This window comes from Lithobates pipiens, unplaced genomic scaffold (assembly GCF_037356315.1).
Source record: "Lithobates pipiens isolate NorthernLeopardFrog02 unplaced genomic scaffold, aLitPip1_a1.2 Scaffold_22, whole genome shotgun sequence".
Taxonomy (NCBI): Eukaryota; Metazoa; Chordata; class Amphibia; order Anura; family Ranidae; genus Lithobates; species Lithobates pipiens.
Genome location: NW_027507784.1, coordinates 217,710,020 through 217,724,098, shown reverse-complemented (window position 1 = coordinate 217,724,098; position 14,079 = coordinate 217,710,020).

Below are 14,079 nucleotides of genomic sequence, written 5' to 3'. Positions count from 1 at the left end.
GGTCGCCGCCATCTTGGAAGCCGGCGTGGTCCGGCCTGCAGGGCCTTTCGTGGCGAAATAACTGCCAATTTCCTTCGATTTAAGGTCCCCCGAGGCTCGGGGGGTGTCTCCGGTCCCCCTCCTGCTCATGGGGAGAGGTTGCGAGGTGTTAGCTGGCTGTGCTGTGCGCCGTTCAGTTGAGTGGAGTGGGAGCTGAGGTCTCAGGCAGCCGTCTCCTTCATGCGCCAAGCCACGCCCCCGGAATCTTTTCTAAATCCTGCCCAAACAAGGGGTCTCCCTCAAAAGGGATGCCACATAGTCTCACTTTTGAAGCCGGGTCCCTTGACCAGGATTTTAACCATGGTGCCCTGCGAGATGAATTTATGAGGGCAGTGGTCTTCGCTGAACGTTTGACCGACTCTGCAGAAGCATCTGTCATGTAGCCCACTGCTTTGTGCAGCATAGGAACGGAATCCAAAATTTCCTTCCTGGAGGTGCCACTTTCTAAATGCCCTTGCAATTGTTCCAGCCAGACCCCCAGATTGCGAGACACTATTGTTGTAGCCATCACAGGCTTTAAATTTGTCATGGCTACTTCCCATGACCTTTTCAGCAGCACCTCCATCCTTTTGTCCATGGGTTCCTTGAGGACACCCATGTCCTCAAAGACGAGGTCTGTTTATTTAGCACACTGGCAAAAGGCTGCGTCTACCTTGGGTACCTTGTTCCAGATGCAGGTGGGATCCTCACTGAAGGGAAATCTCCTCTTCAAACTTTTGGGAAAAAATTGTTTTTTCTCCGGTTCAACTCACTCTTTCTTAATAGAGTCCACCAGTGCGCTGTGAACCAGAAAAAACCCTGGTTGGATCTTCCTTCAGGGTTTGATACATTCAGTCATGCAAGGACAAGAGAGACCTGCTCTTTAATTTTGAGCGTCATATAAATTACTCCCAATAAGGCACCCACCTCCTCGAGTGAGCCTGTATTTGGGTGAGCTTGCCCCTTGAATCGGAATATCTTTGGATGATGCCACCTCACTTAGGTAATCCAGAGAATCTAATTCTTCTTCCCCTGATTCATCACCCTCCTCTGGGGCAGAAGCAGGGGGAACTGAGGCTGGTTGTTTTAGGGTCTCAAAGTTCGCCAGCATTGTCTTGATGGACTGCATTTCTTTCTGCACACAAGAAATCAGTTCCTTACCGGCCCCCATGCAAACCAACTTATCTGTACAGGGTTTACAGAGGGGCTTAATCCATCCCTCCTTGAACTTGTTTATACATGATGGACATCTCTTCTTCCCCCCCCTGACCTCTCCGGTTCTTTGGGCAGAGCCCAAGACAAGAGAAGGAGAGAAGAAAAAGGAAGGGAAACAGACAAGCTACCATCAGCGTAAACCTTAGCAAAATAGGATGCCTTCAAACACCTATATGCACCCCACCAGCCGCAAACAGGATTTGCAAGACACATTAGTCCGGATCCTGTTTAAATAGAGAGGGGGAACAAACAAATGGACCACCTGAACTGTCCATTACTCCCCCCCTCCCCAGCCGCGTAGGTACAAGACACCTCTGTGTTTGCCTACCTGAGCTGGTTCGCTCCACTGCCACATTCCGGTGCATCCATGCTCTGTTCGGAAGGTGGCCTAACCTCCTGGAGGCTTTTCCCTAAGCCTGTGGTGTAGCACAGTCTGCTTATGGCTGGTGCTTTTCAAATAAGGTGCCCTGGTTCTGCCATCCACACTCGCCGCGCGACCCGGAAGTGGTTCACCGGAAGTCCCCACCCACCTCCTGCATTCCACAGGTCGGAACTCAAGACCTACGCCCACCCCCCGCCTGACCCACGCCAAATATGCAATTCGGCAGTCAAGCGGGGAATGCCAGCCCTCCCCGGGCTATCGAGGACACCGGTCATAGCTGCATTCAACCTGACCAGGGAACTCCAGATGTTCGCCCTCCTGTTGGCCAGGTACGCAAACCTCCTTCCCCTTCTCTCATGGGCTATCCCAGTTTCAGGGGAAGGAGAGCTCCAATCCAGCCTCCTCCTCTGGTGGTGACCGAGGGAGAAGGGACAGGAGCTGCCCTTTAAAGATTTGATGTTGTGTTTCCTGCCCCCAGAGGTGGAGCCCATCTCTCTAGTGCTGTCCTGGACAGACGACTAGAGAAATCAAGGATTCTACCTATGACATACTTCCTGGGGTGCTAACCCCTGGATTCACACCAGGAGACATATGCTTTCTAGGCTCTATGATTCTGGAAGCCAGCTTCCCTGCCTTAATCAAGATAAATACCAGTGGACCTGACAAGTCCCCGCTTCTTTAGAATCTGGGATTCAACAGCCAAACCATTAAATCTAGCATTTGTAAGGTAGGATGGAATACCGGACCTTGCAAGAGAAGGTCTGGACGTGGTGGTAGGGTCCATAGGTCCCCTACCGCCATCCTTATGATCTCTGAATACCAAGATCTTCTGGGCCACAAGAATCACCTATCTCCCTTCCTGCAAAGTAGTTGTGGAAGCAGCAGAATAGGAGGAAATGCATAAATCAGTGAGAACTGATTCCACAGGAACACCAAAGCATCTGTTCCACATGCTAGCGGATCCCTTGTTCTTGACACAAAGTTGTCTATTTGTTGTTGAACCTGGATGCAAACTGATCTACATCTAGGATCCTCCATCTTTGGCATATTGCCAGGAAGATATCGGGGTAAAGGGAACGTTCTCCTGGAAACAACTGCTGGCGACTCAATTAGTCCACCTGCCAATTTTCTATTCCTGGAATGAAAACTGCCGATAGGCAAGGTACATTGTTTTCTGCCCATGTTAAGATATAATTCACCTCTCTCTAGGCCACATGACTTGTCGTGCCTCTTGGTGATTGATATAGGCCACTGCTGTGGTATTGTAGGATTGGATCCTGACAGGACAATTCCGTAACCTGAACATCCAGGCCCTCAGGGCCACGAGCGCTGCCTGAATCTCTAGAATGTTGATGGGCAAGGTCATTTTTGATCTGGACTATTTCCTTTGGACAGTCGCTTCTTCCCGGACTGCCACCCAACTCAAAATTCCGGCATCTGCTGTTACCATCTTCCAGATAGCTGGTAGGAAAGATTTTCTCTTCTGCAGATTCTTGGTTATCAACCACGAGGCTCCGGTGCACCCTGGAGACAGACACATTGCGAAATCTAGAGCTTGGACCTACTTGTTCCAAGCCGATAAAATACTGTTTTTCAGCAGCCTCAAATGAGTCTGATAAGGATATAGGAACAGGCATAAGGAATGGCCTCGAATGAAGCCACCATCTTTCCCAACAACCTCATGCAAATAGAAGGATTCTTCTTTGCTTTCAGCCATCTGAATCAGTTCCTTTATGGAACTGATCTTTGCCTGGGGCAAGAATACCTTTTTCTGGGCTCTATCAAAATTGAGACCCAAGTATTCCAATCTCCTTGATAGTTTTTTAACCATTTCAGCCCCGGAAGGACCCCCTTCCCGACCAGAGCACTTTTTACAATTTGGCACTGCGTCGCTTTAACTGCTAATTGCATGGTCATGCAATACTGTACCCAAACTTGCGTCCTTTTTTTCCCCCACAAATAGAGCTTTATTTTGATGGTATTTGATCAACTCTGCTGTTTTTATTTTTTGCGCTATAAACGGAAAAAGACCGAAAATTTTGAAAAAAAAAAAAAAAAGATATTTTCTACTTTTTGTTATAAAAAAAATCCAACTAAATTTTTGTCATACATTTAGGCCAAAATGTATTCAGCCACGTCTTTGGTAAAAAATGTAAGCGTATATTTATTGGTTTGCGCAAACGTTATAGCGTCTACAAACTAGGGTACATTTTCTGGAATTTACACAGCATTTAGTTTATGACTACCTATCTTAGGTGGTGCTAAAATGGCAGGGCAATACAACCCCCTCCCCCCAAATAACCCCATTTTGGAACGTAGACACCCCATGGAAATTGCTGAGAGGCATGTTGAGCCCATTAAATATTTAATTGTTTTGTCCCAAGTGATTGAATAATGACAAAAAATAAATAAAAAAATTACAAAAAGTTGCCACTAAATGATATATTGCTCACACATGCCATGGGCATATGTGAAATTACACCTCTAAATACATTCCGCTGCTTCTCCTGAGTACGGGGATACCACATGTGGGACTTTCTGGGAGCCTAGCCGCGTACAGGTCCCCGAAAACCAAGCACCGCCTTCAGGATTTCTGAGGGCGTAAATTTTTGATTTCACTCCTCACTACCTATCACAGTTTTGAAGGCCATAAAATTCCAAGATAACATCCCCCCCGTGACCCCATTTTGGAAAGTAGACACCCCAAGTTATTTGCTGAGAAGCATGGTGAGTATTTTGCAGCTCTTATTTGCTTTTGAAAATGAAGAAAGACAAGAAAAAAAAAAAATTCTTTAAATTTTCAAAACTTTGTGACAAAAAGTGAGGTCGGCAAAATACTCACCATATCTCTCAGCAAATAGCTTGGGGTGTCTACTTTCTAAAATGGGGTCATTTGGGGGGGGGGGGGGTTGTGCCATCTGGGCATTCCATGGCCTCCGAAACTGTGATAGGTAGTGAGGCGTGAAATCAAAAATTTACACCCTTAGAAAGCCTGAAGGCGGTGCTTGGTTTTTGGGGTCCCGTACGTGGCTAGGCTACCAAAAAGCCTCACATATGGTATCCCCGTACTCAGGAGAAGCAACATAATGTATTTTGGGGTGTATTTTAAATATGCCCATGGCATGTTTGAGGATTTTTGTACTCGTAAAATCCTTTTCTCTGTAATTCACCGACCGACACAGCTCCTCTCTGTAACAAAATGGGTTGTTAGCACTGGAGATTACTAGGCAAAGTTGTAATACAACACTTCAGAACTTTTAGTTCAGCCCAGGGGGCGGTCCCTAGGCTACTATCCCCACAGTCTGCCCTAGCAATCTCAGTACGTCAACAAGCAGTATAATGTAAAGAGAAAAAAAAGGAGGGGCGGGTGCTGTGTCAGACGGTAAATTACAGAGAAAAGGATTTTACGGTGAGTACAAAAATCCTATTTTCTCTTATATTCACCGACCGACACAGCTCCTCTCTGTAACAAAATGGGACGTCCCCAAGCAGTGCCAAACGAGGGGGGGGGGAGGGGGAAACAGCATAAAAACGTCATCCACCATGGCAGGTGGGAACTAGTGAAACTAAACCCACAAAAAAACAGCAGTGCGTGGAAAAACCACCACAAAACCACAGGGTATCCTCAACAGGAGTGATCCCCAAGACTGCAGCCAACTGAGGAAGTGATGCAACAGTGCATTAACATAACAGTACTGCATTTTTTCGAAAAACCAGGAAAAAATATTGGTTGCATATTCAATTGCAACTACACGGCCACCTGCAAAACTTTGCGGCCAAAACAGGCATCAGCCGATGCACTGATGTCTACCTTGTAAAACTTGGTAAACGTATGGACAGACAACCAGGTCGCCGCCTTACACACCTGAGCGACTGACACTTGGTGTCAGAAGGCCCAAGATGTTCCGATTGCCCTTTTGGAGTGGGCCGTAACCAGAAAGGGGGGCACCTGCCCCTTCAAGGCATAGGCTTGTACTACAATCTGTCTGATCCACCTGGAAATGGTGGCCAACGAGACCACCATGCCTTTCTTGGGACCAGCTACCGAAACAAACAGTGAGTTTGACTTCCGAAAAGGGAGCCGTGGCAGACAAATACACCTTCAGAGCCCTAACCACGTCCAAAGCGTGAAGGGCCACCTCTTTAGGATGCTTCGGCTTAGGACACAGCGATGGTAATACAATGTCCTCATTGATATGAAAAGCCGAGACCACCTTCAGTAGAAAGGACGGTTGTGGACGCAACACCACCTTATCCCTGTGGATAACATGATAGGGCGACTTGCAGGACAAGGCCGCCAATTCCTAAACCCTCCTGACCGAGGTGATGGCCACTAGAAAGACCACTTTCTTTGAAAGAGTCAAAAGGGGACTCTCCCTGATATTCTCAAACGGCGGTTTTTAAAGCACTGACAACACCAGGTTCAAATCCCATGGGGGTAACGGTGGACGCACTGAAGGGAATACGTGTCGTACCCCCTGAACGAAGGTACTGACTAAGGAGTGTGATGCCAGGGGTCGTTGGAAAAAGACAGCTAAGGCTGAGATTTTCCTTTTGATGGTGCTTAATGCCAATCTCTGGTCCACTCCCTGCTGGAGAAACAGCAGGATCCTGGATATGGAAAAGGATCGTGGATGCCATCCTTTTTCCTCACACATGGAGATGTAGGCCTTCCAGGTACGATGGCATATCTTCCGAGAAGATTTCCCTGCCCTCAACATAGTTGAGCAGTTGCCAGGGAGCGTCTGCCACCAGACACACCAGGTCTGCGTACCAAGGATGCTGAGGCCAATCTGGGGCAACCAGTATTACTGGGATCCCCTCGGCTTCCACTCTGCGAAGCAGACTTGGCAACAGTTCCAGTAGAGGAAAGGCGTAAATCAGCTGGTACTGATTCAAAGGAGCCACCAGCGCATCTGACACGTCTGCCCACGTATATCTCGTCCTGGACACGAATCTTGGCACCTTCCGATTGACACGGGAGGCCAGTAGATCCACATCTGGTGTTCCCCACTTCAGGCACAGAAGCTTGAATGTCTCCGGATGCAATGCCCACTCTCCTGGGTCCCCCTTCAGGATTAAGGCACACAGGACCAGGCACCCCAGCACAACCAGAACCCAGGTGAGAGCCCAGGGCACACACACACCGCTCAGTACATGTATATCCCCCCGGTGAGGGGGGGGAGGGGAGTTAGGCTAAATTTTGTAGAGCCAATCGTATCCAGGGTCTCCACGAGGACGACAGAGTTCATTGTCTTGAAATGCATGAACCGCAAGATCTGCTCGTATCGTGCTCTGGTCATGGAGGCAGAGAACACGGGCATATGGTGAATTGTGTCAGTGGACCAATATGACTGTAACTCACTCCTTTTTGGTTATGCCCATCTTGAGGGAAAGGCCCACAAAGAGCTTAAATTCGGAAACCGTAATTGGTTTCCAATCTCTGGCAAGGGAGGACTGGGGAATAGTGGCGATGTGTTGACCAGCATACAAATTGCTTTGGTCCACAATAGATCTATAGAGATCTTTGGAGAAAAACAGTGAGTAAAAATCAAGTGATGTAAAATCAACTGTTTCCACCTGAATTCTGGGTTGGCCAGTGAATGGGGGAAGTACAGGTGCTGCAGAAGTGCTGGGTTCCCAATCAGGATTGACAACAGCAGCAGGGCACTATGGGCACGACGAGCCTGTGTTCGTCTTCTTGGTGGCAGCGGGACACTACTTGTGCTTGCCACCTGACCAGCTTGAACTGCACTTATGGGACTCGCCACATCACCATGTGCTACTGAAGTGCTGGTTTGACTACGACCCGGGTGTACTAGGCCGCTGGTGCTTGCCAGGTAACCAGAAGGATGAGCGGTGCCGGTACTGCTCTGCTCCATATGAGGGACCTGTGGATCTTGCACATCAACAACAGAAGTAGTTCAGGGTCTGGTACGCCTGACCTTGGCAGGGACCACAACTTGTCAGAGTTATCTGTCATGGAGGCTGTCAGCGACTGTATCAAAATGCTACTAAAAAAACTGTTGGTGATCGCAGGGATCAGGCCTGACACTACGAACGCTGCAGTTATGTGTTTAGTGTTTTGTAAGTGATAGTGATCGATCGATAGAAACTTGGGTGGGCTGGACGGAGGGGCTAAACGCAGGTGCTAGCAGGTATCTGGGCTGATCCCGCTAACACTGTGTCTTTTGGACCCTAAACTGCTGGGGACGCTAGTATAGATCTGATCAGATATCAGTCTGTTCAGATACTATACCACTAAGGGAGGTGTATGCTGTTTATTAGGTAATAAACGGTGGGTGCCCTGAAACTATAAAAAACAAACCAACTGACTAGCGTCACCCGTAACAGTTATAAAGTGATCACTGGTGAAAGGGTTAACTAGTGGGCAATCAGGGGGTTAGGTTAGGCATTAGGTAGTATAAGGGGGTCCCTGGCGCTATAAAAATCTGCGGGGAACCTAAATACCTACCTGCCTAACTAGCGCCACCTGTGACACTAATATAGTGATCAGAAAAACAATTGTTTAGTTACACTGGTGACGGGGATTGATCACGGGGTTAAACCTTTATTAGGGAGGTAAAAAAAAAGGGGGCAAGTGGGACTTTAAATGAGGCATGTCAATTGAAAATAAAAATAATAAATACATGTGAGTAGATGAAATGATTTAGATTTAATTAATAATCAATAACCCCTAGGGGTAGTCCATGATTTGAATGCATACAATGGTAGTACAGTAATATTAATATAGATATACAGTCAATATATTTTCATAATAAATAATCAGAAAATCTGGAGTATAGACAAATCAATGGACATACATGGATGAATTCCCAATCAAAATCATAAAATCACATGAATGAGTACAAACTCTATAGGACAAAAATTTATATTATCAAGGATTAAAATAAGCTTAATTGGGCATCCTTAGTTTGAGAACCTGACGCGTTTCTTGGCTTCTTGCCAGTCATCAGGGGTGGGATGCATGTTTTTACTAAGAAAGCAAATAAATATGACAAATATTAATATATGTGGAACCTCAGTTAAATAGAGAGAGTAACAAATTGATCCACTTAATTGATAAAATGACTTACAATATAGCCCAAAAATTGGGCAGAACTTCCAGCAATGGGAACTATTAGAGCTGAGATACAACCGTCTCATCCGGGGTTGAGGCAGAGTTCCGACCATCCCCCCAACAATGTCAGGGGGCAGGCCAGGGGGAACCGAACCAGACGCCCTCAACAGTAGTCCACTAGGTACTGAAAAAAAGAGAAGTGTGATGTGTCACCAAAAAAGACCAAAAACACACACAAAAAAAAAACACTTCCCCCCCCCCTTTTTTTTATACAATTTACCCGGGATGGAAGCATGCCATTGCTACTTGGTACTGCGGCAGGTCACTTCTCTTAAATCTATATAATTTGGGTGGAAGACACCGGCTCCTTTGGTGACCATGCTGCACAATTATTCATTATCCTTAGTAAATATTCTTTTGTATGTATATGCCTATTCATTTATAATCCCAGTTTTGGGTTCATAAACCTGCGGCTTTAAAGCGGAGGTCCACCCTAAAGTGGACCTTCCGCTCATCGGAACCCTCCCCCCCTCCGGTGCCACAATCGGCACCTTTCAGGGGGGAGGGGGGTGCAGTTACCTGGATAATCCAGGTAACTGCACCCACTTCCGGGATAGCTCTCTGCGGAAAGGGGTGTAACTTACGCCCCTTTCCCCAAGTGCCTGCCCCTTCCCGCAAGTGCCCCGCTGCCTGCTGGGAAACACACAGATCCCAGAGGCAGCGGGGACCGTCCTCATTGCGCAGCGCGGCTCGCGCATGCGCAGTAGGGAACCGGGAAATGAAGCCGAAAGGCTCCATTTCCTGATTCCCATACCCAAGATGGCGGCGGCAGCACTCGAGTGTCGATCTAGAGATCGGCTTCGGGTGCCGACATCGCGGGCGCGCTGGACAGGTAAGTGTCACTATTTTAAAAGTCAGCAGCTGCAGTATTTGTAGCTGCTGGCTTTTAAAAAATAAAAAAAACGCGGAGTCCCGGTGGACTCCCGCTTTAATTATTATTTATATATGTGTTTCCATCAGTTATTGAGAACTTCTTTATTATTTTTTACGGGTTATTTTCCCTGGAATTTATCCATCAATCAATGGAACATATGGGCTGTGTTTGCTGGGTATGTTGCAGTCTTTTTTCCGGGGTTGCGATGTGCTCCGCTCCCTCCCTACCTCCCTTTATGTATCTCAAGGGGTGGTGGGGTTCCATCTCAGCGAATCGGCGTCATGCACAATTGGGTCCCTCGAGCAGTGTCAACAGACGCTGCAAGGTGGGAGTCTGTGTGTTTGTGTTTTTTTTGTCTGTCTTTCCACCTGATGCTGCAGCTAAGATGGGCAGGCACACACTGAGGTATGGATTATCCTCAGCTGTGAGTGTTCCCTCATCTTCTCACAGCTGCAAAAGACATCATGCATGACGCTGGTGGGGACCCGCCCAGGGCCTTTTTACACAGCTTTTAATTTACGACTGCCTATCTCATTTCTTGAGGTGCTAAAATGGCAGGGCAGTACAAACCCCCTCCCAAATGACCCCATTTTGGAAAGTAGACACCCCAAGGAAGTTGTGGAGAGGCATGTTGAGCCCATTGATTTTTTTTTTTTTTTTTTGTCCCAAGTGATTGAATAATGACACAAAAAAAAAAAAAAGTTTACAAAAAGTTGTCACTAAATTATATATTGCTCACACATGCCATAATTATATGTGTAATTGCACCCCAAAATATATTCTGCTACTTCTCCTGAGTACGGGGATACCACATATGTGGGACTTTTTGGGAGTCTAGCCACGTACGGCACCCTGAAAACCAATCACTGCCTTCAGGATTTCTAAGGGTGCAAATTTTTGATTTCACTCCTCACTACCTATCACAGTTTCGAAGGCCATAAAATGCCAAAATAACACAAAACCCCCCCAAATGACCCCATTTTGGAAAGTAGACACCCCAAGGAAGTTGTGGAGAGGCATGTGGAGCCCATTGAATATTTTTCTTTTTTGTCCCAAGTGATTGAATAATGACACAAAAAAAAAAAAAGTTTACAAAAAGTTGTCACTAAATGATATATTGCTCACACGTGCCATAGTTATATGTGGAATTGCACCCCAAAGTATATTCTGCTGCTTCTCCTGAGTACGAGGATACCACATATGTGGGACTTTTTGGGAGTCTAGCTGCGTACAGCACCCCGAAAATCAATCACTGCCTTCAGGGTTTCTAAGGGTGCAAATTTTTGATTTCACTCCTCACTACCTATCACAGTTTCGAAGGCCATAAAATGCCAAAATAGCACAAAATCCCCCCAAATGACCCCATTTTGGAAAGTAGACACCCCAAGCTATTTACTGAGAGGCATGTTGAGTCCATGAAATATTTTATATTTTGCCACAAGTTGCAGGAATTTTACAATTTTTTTTTTTGCACAAAGTTGTCACTAAATGATATATTGCTCACATATGCTATAGGCATAAGTCAAATTACACCCCAAAATAAATTCTGCTGCTTCTCCCGAGTACGGGGATACCACATGTGGGGGACTTTTTGGGAGCCTAGCCACGTACGGGACCCCGAAAACCAAGCACTGCCTTCCGGATTTAAATATAAAATGCTACCAAAAAAACTGTTAGCGATCGCAGGGATCAGGCCTGACTCTGCGATCGCTGCAGTTATGTGTTTAGTGTTTTGTAAGTGACAGTGATCGATACTGCACTTGGGTGGGCTGGGCAGAGGGGCAAAACGCAGGTGCCAGCAGGTATCTGGGCTGATCCCGCTAACGATGCATTTTTTTGGAACCCTAAACTGCTGGGGATGCTAGTATAGATCTGATCAGATCAGATATTGATCTGTTCAGATTCTATATCACTACGGGAGGTTTATGCTTTGCGTGTGGGTGTTAGCGGTACTGGCACTAACCTAGCGCTGCCTGGGGCGACGCAGACCCTGACCCTAAAACCTAATTCATATCACCCGCCGGGTGATCAGGGGGTTAAACCTTTATTGGGTAATAAATGGTGGGTGCCCTGATGCTATAAAAAGCAAACTAACCAGAGTCACCCGTAAAACTTATACGGTGATCACTGGTGAAAGGGTTAACTAGGGGCAATCAGGGGGTTCAAATTTTTATTAGGTAGTATATGGGGGTCCCTGGCGCTATATAAAAACCTGACGGGGAACCTAAATAACTAACTGGCTAACCAGCGTCACCAGTGACACTTATACTGTGATCGCTGGTGAAAGGGTTAACTAGGGGCAATCAGGGAGTTAAAACCATTATTGGGTAGTATATGGGGGTACCTAGCGCTATAAAAACCTGGCAGTGAACCTAAAAAAATAACTAGCTACCTAGCGACACTAGTGACACTAATGCAGCGATCAGAAAAATTATCGCTTAGTGACACTGGCAAAAGGGGGTGAAAGGGTTAACTAGGGGCAATCAGGGGGTTAAAACCATTATTGGGTAGTATATGGGGGTACCTAGCGCTATAAAAACCTGGCGGTGAACCTAAAAAAATAACTAGCTACCTAGCGGCACTAGTGACACTAATGCAGCGATCAGAAAAACGATCGCTTAGTGACACTGGCAAAAGGGGGTGAAAGGGTTAACTAGGGGCAATCAGGGGGTTAAAACCATTATTGGGTAGTATATCGGGGTACCTAGCGCTATAAAAACCTGGCGTTGAACCTAAAAAAAAACTAGCTACCTAGCGACACTAATGCAGCGATCAGAAAAATGATTGCTTAGTGACACTGGCAAAAGAGGGTGAAAAGGTTAACTAGGGGCAATCAGGGGGTTAAAACCATTATTGGGTAGTATATCGGGGTACCTAGTGCTATAAAAACCTGGCGGTGAACCTAAAAAAAAAACTAGCTACCTAGCGACACTAATGCAGCGATCAGAAAAATGATTGCTTAGTGACACTGGCAAAAGAGGGTGAAAAGGTTAACTAGGGGCAATCAGGGGGTTAAAACCATTATTGGGTAGTATATCGGGGTACCTAGTGCTATAAAAACCTGGCGGTGAACCTAAAAAAAAAACTAGCTACCTAGCGACACTAATGCAGCGATCAGAAAAATGATCGCTTAGTGACACTGGCAAAAGGGGGTGAAAGGGTTAACTCTAGGGGCAATCAGGGGGTTAAACCTTTATTGGGGGGTGGTAGGGGGCTACCCTGGACCTAACACTAACTGCCCTGACAGTTTTTACTTTTACAACTGACACTGAATGCAGTGATCAGTAAATAAATGATCACTGCAATCAGTGACACTGTGACTGGGGGGGAGGGGGGGCGGGGGAGGATCGGGGGGGATGGGGGGGGTTGTGTGCCTGTGTGTGCCTACATGTCAGTGTAGTGTTGGTGCACACTTACTTTCTGTCTTCTCCTCGTAGTCCGGTCAAAAAGACCGCCCCGAGGAGAATGGCATCACTTCCTCCCTGCCTGTGTATACAATACACAGTGGGAGGAAGCTTCTCATTCGCCATGTACGTGCTTGTGCCTTCCAGTGCCATTGTAATGACGTACATTGGCAATACGGCGGTCCTTAAGTGGTTAAGAAAAAAAGAGAGAGAGAAAGCAAGAAAAAAAAAAGGAAAAAGTGTATAGATGGATATAGACTTGCTTACTTAGTATCAAAAAGTCACCTTTTAACATGTATGCTCCACAATGAGCATAATGTGCTATATATATATTATATTAGCGATCGTGAAATAGTATCTGGATAATAATATACATATGCGCACAATCTAATAGCAGCAATTATAAATGTGCAAAAATGCAATACAAAGTGCAGAGTGAATATGCAAAATATGAAACCACACTAAATATATCAAATAAGAAAAAATAATAACAGCAAAATAAAACATAGGCTAATATTTTATATGGCGCATTCCATTGTGCAAATACTGCTAGCAGCAAATAAACATGAGTTAATATTCTATCCAGTGCATTCTTTTGTGCAAACACTGCAAGCAGCAAACAAATTAAATAAAGTGCTGGTGCTATAAAATATTCAGTACATAAAATTAGAATAGACGTGCAAATTCTGCCAGCTATGTTTCAAACTCAGGTGGTGGTGCTGTCATAAATCATGCAAACACAAGAGTGCAGTGATTATTTCTTCCCTCCGTCCAGTAAGTGGGTGGATGTGCCCTTACCTCACGGCTGTGAGGTTACAGCCTTATTAGAATGTAGGTATATATCGCCTAGCGTCCCCAGCTCTGGTATCTTAGGGTGGGTATACCTCTCTGCACACCACTCCCAAAGTAATTCGATTTGTATTCATGTTTTTTTTTTTTTCTCTATGCACATACAGTTTCATTCAGAGCACTGCACACATTTTTTCACACATTTGAATGGATGATTTTGTATTTCCCACTTATTTAACACATATTTAGCTTTCTC